The following is an 8,664-nucleotide window of genomic DNA, read 5'->3' on the forward strand; positions in this document are numbered from 1 at the left end:
ATGGTTCGATTAGTCTTTCGCCCCTATACCCAGCTCCGACGATCGATTTGCACGTCAGAATCGCTACGGACCTCCATCAGGGTTTCCCCTGACTTCGTCCTGGCCAGGCCATAGTTCACCATCTTTCGGGTCCCAACGTGTACGCTCTAGGTGCGCCTCACCTCGCAATGAGGACGAGACGCCCCGGGAGTGCGGAGGCCGCCGCCCCGTGAAGGGCGGGGAAGCCCCATCCTCCCTCGGCCCGCGCAGGCGAGACCTTCACTTTCATTACGCCTTTAGGTTTCGTACAGCCCAATGACTCGCGCACATGTTAGACTCCTTGGTCCGTGTTTCAAGACGGGTCGTGAAATTGTCCAAAGCTGAAGCGCCGCTGACGGGAGCGATTATTCCGCCCGAGAGCATCCCGAGCCAACAGCGGCGCGGGTCCGGGGCCGGGCCAGGTAGGTCCGTCATCCGGAAGAAACCGCGCGCGCTTGCCGGGAGCCCGAGCGCCCAAAGGGGCGAATCGACTCCTCCAGATATACCGCCGGGCAGCCAGCCAGGGACACCGGGGCTCTGCCAACAGACGCGAACCGAGGCCCGCGGAAGGACAGGCTGCGCACCCGGGCCGTAGGCCGGCACCCAGCGGGTCGCGACGTCCTTACTAGGGGAGAAGTGCGGCCCACCGCACACCGGAACGGCCCCCACCCCGCGGCGAGTGGAAGGCAACCGGACACGACCCCCGCGCAGATTGCTCCGCGCGGGCGGCCGGCCCCATCTGCCGAGGGCGGAGGCCAGTGGCCGGATGGGCGTGAATCTCACCCGTTCGACCTTTCGGACTTCTCACGTTTACCCAGAACGGTTTCACGTACTTTTGAACTCTCTCTTCAAAGTTCTTTTCAACTTTCCCTCACGGTACTTGTTCGCTATCGGTCTCGTGGTCATATTTAGTCTCAGATGGAGTTTACCAACCCACTTGGAGCTGCACTCTCAAGCAACCCGACTCGAAGGAGAGGTCCCGCCGACGCTCGCACCGGCCGCTACGGGCCTGGCACCCTCTACGGGCCGTGGCCTCATTCAAGTTGGACTTGGCTCGGCGCGAGGCGTCGGGGTAGTGGACCCTCCCAAACACCACATGCCACGACAGCGGCAGCCTGCGGGGTTCGGTGCTGGACTCTTCCCCTGTTTCGCTCGCCGCTACTGGGGGAATCCTTGTTAGTTTCTTTTCCTCCGCTTAGTAATATGCTTAAATTCAGCGGGTAGTCCTCGCCTGCTCTGAGGTCGTTGTACGAGGTGTCGCACGCCACACCGCCAGCCGGCTGTGCACGCTACCGAGAAAGTACCGGTATGCGAACCGCCAGGCGGACGGGCGCGCATCGCACGTTTGGAGGAGACGCGGCCGGCCCCCACAGGCGGCCGCGACACTCCCAGGGTCTGCGAAGCGGGGCAAACGCCGCGCGCCTTCAGTATACGTAGCCGACCCTCAGCCAGACGTGGCCCGGGAACGGGAATCCATGGACCGCAATGTGCGTTCGAAACGTCGATGTTCATGTGTCCTGCAGTTCACATGTCGACGCGCAATTTGCTGCGTTCTTCATCGACCCACGAGCCGAAGTGATCCACCGTCCTGGGTGATCTTTTCTCAGTTTCCCGCCGTCTCTTTCGAGACGGTCGCATAGGCGGGAGTGAGGCGTGTGGCGGCCCCCTGTTCCAGCGTTCTGTGTCCAACGGCCTCACGGCCGACGGGCGTCGTACGGCTCCACACCGGAGCGGACAGGCACTCGGGCGAAAGTCATTCAAAACCGGCGCCAGGCGCCAGGTGCCGCAGGCCAGCCGCTCCAGCGCTTCAGCGCTCTGTACCACACAACATTGCCGCTAGTTTTGAGAGGCACGCGTGGGTTCCGCACGCGGCGCACGGCTACGGCGAGCCGTACAGGTAGCGTGTTGCGCGACACGACACGCACATCGAAAGACATGCAGTCTAGTCGGTAATGATCCTTCCGCAGGTTCACCTACGGAAACCTTGTTACGACTTTTACTTCCTCTAAATGATCAAGTTTGGTCATCTTTCCGGTAGCATCGGCAACGACAGAGTCAATGCCGCGTACCAGTCCGAAGACCTCACTAAATCATTCAATCGGTAGTAGCGACGGGCGGTGTGTACAAAGGGCAGGGACGTAATCAACGCGAGCTTATGACTCGCGCTTACTGGGAATTCCTCGTTCATGGGGAACAATTGCAAGCCCCAATCCCTAGCACGAAGGAGGTTCAGCGGGTTACCCCGACCTTTCGGCCTAGGAAGACACGCTGATTCCTTCAGTGTAGCGCGCGTGCGGCCCAGAACATCTAAGGGCATCACAGACCTGTTATTGCTCAATCTCGTGCGGCTAGAAGCCGCCTGTCCCTCTAAGAAGAAAAGTAATCGCTGACAGCACGAAGGATGTCACGCGACTAGTTAGCAGGCTAGAGTCTCGTTCGTTATCGGAATTAACCAGACAAATCGCTCCACCAACTAAGAACGGCCATGCACCACCACCCACCGAATCAAGAAAGAGCTATCAATCTGTCAATCCTTCCGGTGTCCGGGCCTGGTGAGGTTTCCCGTGTTGAGTCAAATTAAGCCGCAGGCTCCACTCCTGGTGGTGCCCTTCCGTCAATTCCTTTAAGTTTCAGCTTTGCAACCATACTTCCCCCGGAACCCAAAAGCTTTGGTTTCCCGGAGGCTGCCCGCCGAGTCATCGGAGGAAACTGCGGCGGATCGCTGGCTGGCATCGTTTATGGTTAGAACTAGGGCGGTATCTGATCGCCTTCGAACCTCTAACTTTCGTTCTTGATTAATGAAAACATACTTGGCAAATGCTTTCGCTTCTGTTCGTCTTGCGACGATCCAAGAATTTCACCTCTAACGTCGCAATACGAATGCCCCCGCCTGTCCCTATTAATCATTACCTCGGGTTCCGAAAACCAACAAAATAGAACCGAGGTCCTATTCCATTATTCCATGCACACAGTATTCAGGCGGGCTTGCCTGCTTTAAGCACTCTAATTTGTTCAAAGTAAACGTGCCGGCCCACCGAGACACTCAATAAAGAGCACCCTGGTAGGATTTCAACGGGGTCCGCCTCGGGACGCACGAGCACGCACGGGGCGGTCGCACGCCTTCGGCTCGCCCCACCGGCAGGACGTCCCACGATACATGCCAGTTAAACACCGACGGGCGGTGAACCAACAGCGTGGGACACAAATCCAACTACGAGCTTTTTAACCGCAACAACTTTAATATACGCTATTGGAGCTGGAATTACCGCGGCTGCTGGCACCAGACTTGCCCTCCAATAGATACTCGTTAAAGGATTTAAAGTGTACTCATTCCGATTACGGGGCCTCGGATGAGTCCCGTATCGTTATTTTTCGTCACTACCTCCCCGTGCCGGGAGTGGGTAATTTGCGCGCCTGCTGCCTTCCTTGGATGTGGTAGCCGTTTCTCAGGCTCCCTCTCCGGAATCGAACCCTGATTCCCCGTTACCCGTTACAACCATGGTAGGCGCAGAACCTACCATCGACAGTTGATAAGGCAGACATTTGAAAGATGCGTCGCCGGTACGAGGACCGTGCGATCAGCCCAAAGTTATTCAGAGTCACCAAGGCAAACGGACCGGACGAGCCGACCGATTGGTTTTGATCTAATAAAAGCGTCCCTTCCATCTCTGGTCGGGACTCTGTTTGCATGTATTAGCTCTAGAATTACCACAGTTATCCAAGTAACGTGGGTACGATCTAAGGAACCATAACTGATTTAATGAGCCATTCGCGGTTTCACCTTAATGCGGCTTGTACTGAGACATGCATGGCTTAATCTTTGAGACAAGCATATGACTACTGGCAGGATCAACCAGGGAGCTGCGTCAACTAGAGCTGAGCAGCCGGCCGCCCGGGAGTGTGTCCCGGGGGCCCGCGCGAACACGCAAGCGTCCGCTCAATCATTCTGCAAACAGGAGGAGGCTGAGCTCCCCTGCACAATACACCTCGAAACCCTCTCAGGTCCCGGCGGCGCGCAGCGCCGTCCCAAGTACTTGGTCGGGTTCGAGAGAGGCGCAATCGCCCGGAGTTAGGCGAGTAGACGCTTTCGGTGCGACCACCCGTGCTCCCAACTGAGCTTGCCGCTGCCGACAGAGGCCCGGGAGCGTGCTGTCGTGGCATTGCCGGCGGGAGACAACACGCGCCACCTACGGTGACCGGCAGCTCCAACGCCAGCGCCACAGAAGGACAAAAGCCCCACTTGGGTGCCGAAGCGAACTCTCCCAGCACAGCGCACGCGCCAACACATCCGCACAGCTGCGATACAAACCACCAGCGAGAACCGCTGGGGCGACCGAGCAGCAGACGGCGTCGCGGCGCCGAGCGCCGGGCGGCAGCGCATCCTCAACGCACACAGTCCTCAATCGGACCAGCACACTGAAGATGTCCACCGCGCTTCGCACCGGGCCCGCGAGACCTACTTTGGCCGCACGGCGCCGCGCGCAGGGTGCGCCGGCGCGCAGCTGCGACGCCTGCCGCGTCCGTCGGCCGGCGCGCCTGCCACTGGCCGCCCCCACCAGCCGGCTGTAGCGCGTGCGCCCACGCACCGCGCGGCCAGCACGCCGGGAGGCGCCCCCTCACCGGCCGGGGACGGTCCCACCCAGCCACCGCCGCGTATCGCTTCACACCCAGATGCCGTTCAGTTTCGTCGGCATGGTGGGTATCGCTGGAACAACCGGTTAGTACCTCAACCTATCGTCGCCATCACCGATTCACCCCTAGCGAGAACAACCGCACCACAACAGGTTACCATTTGTTCATTTGCGTAACTTCACCAGAAAACGCAGGCGTCCATCGCCATTTGCAACTTCCACGATTATTGCATGCCTGTGTCAGGTGTCACGCCACACTACGTCTGCCCACATACACGCAACAAAATGTGCACGCCTAGACAATACGTGGAAGGTGGCCCCCGTACGTATGCGATGTCCATTGCTCGAACGACTGTCAACCGGCCTCTGTAGCATGTCGCAGATATGGAACGCGGTGCACCATGCCATCACGGTGTGTGAGGAGAGACGACTAGGTCCGAATACATCAACAGACAGCTCATGCTGATCGCCATCCACGGCGTCCGTTCCTCCCACACGTCTCTATGGCGTACCACACTGCAATCCAGCTCTCATAGGGAGACGACACGTAGCTGCGTGCACAATATTTGCACTGTATGGTCCGCCGTTTTTGGGGCGCAGTCGTTGTACGGTCACACATGTGCCACGATGTATCATTCAGTACATAAGGACGAATGTGCAGTACAGATGTGGTTTACGCGTACGACATTAGCGGACAGTTGACACAGGCCGCACCACAACGTAGCCTGAGTACGTCGCATGCGGAGGGCATTGAACATGCAAAGTTCTCACCAACCAGCTTGCGAAGGCAGGGGGCAAGGTGGGGACGTGGGGAGGGGCGGCATGTACGTCCTGCTGCCATCCACATTACAGTGTACAGCAGGAGCATGTGGAAAGTGAGCAAGACTTGCAAGGTGTTTAACATGAAGCGATACACAGGGGAGCGGGGAGTGCGAGTAGCGAACTATATTGCGAGGGTTGCGGGTGGGCAACACTACACTAATTGAACGAGTCGTATAACAATTACAGAGCAGGTTTAGGCGACAACGTGTCGGTCTACGTTTAGGCACGACTGGTTAGCACGACATGGGTTAGGTTAAGGCACGACGATGGGTTAGGTTAAGGCACGACATGGGTTAGGTTAAGGCACAACATGGGTTAGGTTAAGGCACAACATGGGTTAGGTTAAGGCACAACATGGGTTAGGTTAAGGCACAACATGGGTTAGGTAAGGCACAACATGTTAGGTAAGGCACAACATGGGTTAGGTTAAGGCACAACATGGGTTAGGTTAAGGCACAACATGGGTTAGGTTAAGGCACAACATGGGTTAGGTTAAGGCACAACATGGGTTAGGTTAAGGCACAACATGGGTTAGGTTAAGGCACAACATGGGTTAGGTTAAGGCACAACATGGGTTAGGTTAAGGCACAACATGGGTTAGGTTAAGGCACAACATGGGTTAGGTTAAGGCACAACATGGTTAGGTTAAGGCACAACATGGGTTAGGTTAAGGCACAACATGGGTTAGGTTAAGGCACAACATGGGTTAGGTTAAGGCACAACATGGTTAGTTAAGGCACAACATGGGTAGGTTAAGCACAACATGGTTAGGTTAAGGCACAACATGGGTTAGGTTAAGGCACAACATGGGTTAGGTTAAGGCACAACATGGGTTAGGTTAAGGCACAACATGGGTTAGGTTAAGGCACAACATGGGTTAGGTTAAGGCACAACATGGGTTAGGTAAGGCACAACATGGGTTAGGTTAAGGCACAACATGGGTTAGGTTAAGGCACAACATGGGTTAGGTTAAGGCACAACATGGGTTAGGTTAAGGCACAACATGGGTTAGGTTAAGGCACAACATGGGTTAGGTTAAGGCACAACATGGGTTAGGTTAAGGCACAACATGGGTTAGGTTAAGGCACAACATGGGTTAGGTTAGGCACAACATGGGTTAGGTTAAGGCACAACATGGGTTAGGTTAAGGCACAACATGGGTTAGGTTAAGGCACAACATGGGTTAGGTTAGGCACAACATGGGTTAGGTTAAGGCACAACATGGGTTAGGTTAAGGCACAACATGGTTAGGTTAAGGCACAACATGGGTTAGGTTAAGGCACAACATGGGTTAGGTTAAGGCACAACATGGGTTAGGTTAAGGCACAACATGGGTTAGGTTAAGGCCAACATGGTTAGGTTAAGGCACAACATGGGTTAGGTTAAGGCACACATGGTTAGGTTAAGGCACAACATGGGTTAGGTTAAGGCACAACATGGGTTAGGTTAAGGCACAACATAGGTTAGGTTAAGGCACAACATAGGTTAGGTTAAGGCACAACATAGGTTAGGTTAAGGCACAACATAGGTTAGGTTAAGGCACAACATAGGTTAGGTTAAGGCACAACATAGGTTAGGTTAAGGCACAACATAGGTTAGGTTAAGGCACAACATAGGTTAGGTTAAGGCACAACATAGGTTAGGTTAAGGTACAACATAGGTTAGGTTAAGGTACAACATAGGTTAGGTTAAGGTACAACATAGGTTAGGTTAAGGTACAACATAGTTAGGTTAGGTTAGGTTACACGTTGTTGTAAGGAAAGGTGTAGGGGGGGGCGGGGGCGGCAGGTTCGTTGATAGTGATTATAGTAAGTGAATGCTTGTGACATGATCAGATTTGTCACGTCAGGATGCACCTTTGGCTTATTAGAGGCGGCGCTCCAATTCTATGCTTGTGTCAGACCTGTGTCTTTGACTCATGTCATTGTTTGTGCGCTGTGACAGGAGGTACTATTGTGATGTTGGGTGCACCGTTGTATAGGACATGTGTGGGTGTTGGTGCCTGATCTGCGCAATGGTGGATGTCGAAAGGGTGGGATATTGTATTTTCCGCATGGACCTCCTGGTCTGGTTGTGATAGTGTGGATTGTGTAATGTGGCGGAGAGGATGCACTGGATGTTGTTCCATGCTGGTGCTTACATATTGTATGTGCGCCCGTTAGAAGCAGAGAGTGGTGCGTGATCAGAGTGGCTGGCTGACGTGTGGTTCCCATTGTGGGCAGACTCTTTCAGCATGTATACGGACAGTTTGTATATATATTCTGTAGTTTGATGGCTCTGCATTGATTACTAATCAGCGCCGTGTGTACGGGTAATCTGGTTCCAGTCCAAAATGTTCCATCTGTGTACATTAGTGACAAAGACTCCCCTCATGCAGTGGGGCTCGGTCTGTTATAACTCTTCCGCGTAATATATTTGCCCCACGTTTTTGCGACTGCGAGTGCGAGTGCAACGCGCATGGGGACCGACATGCTGATGGCTCGGTATCGGACGCCGTACAGTGAGCAACGCGATCGCGTCTCTCGCTCGTAAGTGGTACAGGGTCGCGGCTCATGTATAGGGACAGCGGGAATGTCGCATATTGGCAATAACTCTTCATGAAACGCACGTTATAGGGGTGGATTGCACTTTACGAGTGCGGGAAACGTCCGCCGTTCATCCGCTGGAGGTGCGCGTTTGGCGGTTGGGGTGGTGCACGAACGGGTGCGGGTGGAGTCATTGCCGGTCCACGGCTTCGTGCGGCAGAGCCACTGGAGATTGGGTGCTATGGTCGACAGAGGCTGCAGGCTTTGTGGGTGGCGTCGAAAGGCGGGCACTGTGGCGCCATCGCTGTCTTAATCGCTTGGCGTCGCATAGATGGCGGTATCGTCGTTGGAGGAGGTCATGTTGCGGGAGACCTACAGATGGCGGTATGTTTTGTGGTGCGGACGTAGTGTTGTCAGATGCGCATAGATGGCGGTATTGCATGTGGTGTCGCCCTATTTTCATAGATGGCGATACTGTTTTGCCGGCATGGGTGGCGTAGTTCCGTCGGATCCCTGTAGGTGGCAGTGTGCTATGTCTACTGTCGACACCCACGTCACCACTATCTATCTATCTATGTCCTAATACCTCGCCCCCCCCCCCGCCTCCGTCCTTGAACGCCAATCCCCCTAACCGAGGGATTGAAATAAAATATAATACACATGTATGC

At 55.0% G+C, this 8,664-nt stretch overlaps 2 non-coding genes and 1 pseudogene across 2 annotated transcripts; all 3 read right to left on the reverse strand.

Moving 5' to 3' along the window:
* The window catches only part of LOC124731623, a 4,231-nt pseudogene extending 2,968 nt beyond the window's left edge, over positions 1–1,263 (reverse strand).
* A 193-nt stretch (positions 1,264–1,456) lies between these two features.
* LOC124731626 lies at positions 1,457–1,613 on the reverse strand. Its single transcript, XR_007008379.1, has one exon. It is a non-coding gene; the product is annotated as a 5.8S ribosomal RNA (ribosomal RNA).
* A 355-nt stretch (positions 1,614–1,968) lies between these two features.
* LOC124731619 lies at positions 1,969–3,878 on the reverse strand. The gene has a single exon (XR_007008376.1). It is a non-coding gene; the product is annotated as a small subunit ribosomal RNA (ribosomal RNA).
* Between the last annotated feature and the right edge of the window lie 4,786 nt (positions 3,879–8,664).

This window comes from Schistocerca piceifrons, unplaced genomic scaffold (genome assembly GCF_021461385.2).
Source record: "Schistocerca piceifrons isolate TAMUIC-IGC-003096 unplaced genomic scaffold, iqSchPice1.1 HiC_scaffold_1296, whole genome shotgun sequence".
NCBI classification, from domain to species: Eukaryota; Metazoa; Arthropoda; class Insecta; order Orthoptera; family Acrididae; genus Schistocerca; species Schistocerca piceifrons.